This window comes from Wyeomyia smithii, chromosome 2, assembly GCF_029784165.1.
Source record: "Wyeomyia smithii strain HCP4-BCI-WySm-NY-G18 chromosome 2, ASM2978416v1, whole genome shotgun sequence".
Lineage (NCBI taxonomy): Eukaryota > Metazoa > Arthropoda > Insecta > Diptera > Culicidae > Wyeomyia > Wyeomyia smithii.
The window spans coordinates 69,404,630-69,407,034 of record NC_073695.1 but is presented as its reverse complement, the minus strand read 5'-3'; positions in this window follow the sequence as shown (position 1 = coordinate 69,407,034).

Here is a 2,405-nt window from a genome sequence, read left to right as displayed (position 1 = left end):
TATGAGAAAATACAGTCGACTCTGGTTAAAAAGCAAAAACGTCAACAGTGTCAAAGTCGTCCGTAAACAATGCCCAAAATTTAACAACTTTATAACAGTTTCAGGAAAAAGGGCTGTTAAAAATATACGTTCGGTTGTAAGGTCAAAAATGTTTTAAAGCCCTATTTATTTTTTCATTTTTTCACGCTCGTGGAAAATGCAACCTGCAAGAATTTCACTTCGCTTGGAACTGTAAACAAATTCGATCCAGCGAAATCGAAGGTTGTGGATCTCATCTTTTTCACTTGGGTTTACTTTTTTACGCATGCAAACGTTAGTGAAAAAAGCTGCAGCAAGCGAAAACTTGTGTGCGTTTATATTCTGTCAGTTGCAGTCAATTTTCATTTCGCTCGGAGTGTAAACTCGTGACTTCACTTAATCTGTAAACTGCGGGCTGGTGAAAAATCTGCGTGTTCCACAAACGGGTTTTCACGACAGATTTCGCCAGCGAAAATTTACGCTTTTTCACTTGTCAAATTTTTCACTTCGCTTGGAACTGTAAACGATTTTTATGATTAAAACTCAAATCTGATTCAAGTGTACTGCACTGTTAATCCCTGTTTAGAGTTCCAAGCGAAGTGAAAATCTCATACAAAATGTTCATTTTTTTCACGTGCGTGAAAAATGCATCCTGCAGAGATTTCACTTCGCTTGGAACTGTAAACAAATTGGATCCAGCGAAATCAAAGGTTGTGGATCGCATCTTTTTCACTTTGGCTTAAGCAGGTACACACTCATGAAAAAAGAAACCTTTAGCGAAAACTTGACATTTCATTACGTTTATATTCTGTCAGTTCCTGCCAATTTTCACTTCGCTATTTAGAGTTCCAAGTGAAGTGAAAATCTCATACAAAATGTTCATTTTTTCAGGCTCGTGAAAAATGCAACCTGCAAGAATTTCACTTCGCTTGGAACTGTAAACAAATTCGATCCAGCGAAATCGAAGATTGTGGATCTCATCTTTTCACTGGGGTTTACTTTTTTCACGCATGCAAACGGTAATGAAAAAAGCAGCAGCAAGCGAAAACTTGCGAGCGTTTATATTCTATCAATTGCAGCCAATTTTCGGAAAGTAAACTCGTGAATTTCACTTTACTTAAATTGTAAACTGCAGGCTGGTGAAAAATCTGCGTGTTCCACAAACGGGTTTTCACGACATATTTCGCAAGCGAAATTTCACTTGTCAAATTTTTCACTTCGCTTGGAACTGTTAACTATGCTAAAGTGTAAACTCGTGAATTTCGCTTCGCATGAACTGTAAACTGCAGGTTGGTGAAATACCTGTGTGTTCCACAACTGGGTTTTCACGACAGATTTCGCTAGCGAAAAAGTACACTTTTTGACTCGATAAATTTTTCACTTCAGTTGGAACTGTAAGGAACCATTCAAATATTACATAACGCGCAATTTGGCAATTTTCAATACCCACCCACCCCCATGTAACGCAATTTTACATGTTTGCCACATGCAATATAACGCTCCGCTGAATACCCCCCCACCCTCTAGAGCGTTATGTATTATTTGAATGATCCCTAAACTATGCTTTAGTAGGGTTTATGTGCAACCGAGAATAAATGTGCAAGCTAGTTTTAAAACTCACGTGGATACGAGTGCAGTCACACTGCCTACTCAAGCGCAACGGACGTGAGTTAAAAATGTTTTACAATTTTTTACTAAGGATAGCGAGTCCGATTCTGACAACTTTCTTCCACCGCTTTCCAGTACGCAGTAATAACCAAACACCTGAAATAGTACAACGGTCATGTAATATTGTAGCGGATAAATATTCTGGAAACATGCCTGAACCAGTTTCAAAATCGTACTTATTGGCTTCTACAACTTTTTTGACTGCTCAAAAACCTGCGAAAAAAACGAATATTAGATGTGTATTACCAAAATATGAACAGCATCAAAGGGGGCGAACGCCAAAAACAGTCTACATGGCCGCAATCGAACTTGATATAGATGTTTTCGCTTTCACGGAAACTTACCTTGATTCAACTTTAACAGATAGGTCACTTTTTCTTCCGCACTTCAACGTATAGAAACGTATAGAAGCGATAGAAACATCTCTAATAGTGATAAAAAGTGGAAGAGCCGAGGGAAAAGGTTGTTTATAAGAAACGACCGCAAGGTTAACGTAGAATTACGACAGCCTGTCTTATGTCAATAATTTTTTGCAATAGCTTTGGAAATACACTCGATTGGGGTTAATCATTTTAATGGTGTGAAGCGATATATTCTTCCGTATTTGTTTCGTATATTATTTTTGCTTAAAAAATAAACGGAATCCGTTGAAAACTAGCTGAGTTCAGAACTTTTGAAAGTGGGCAATATTCGTGACAGTGTTAATGAATCGTAATATA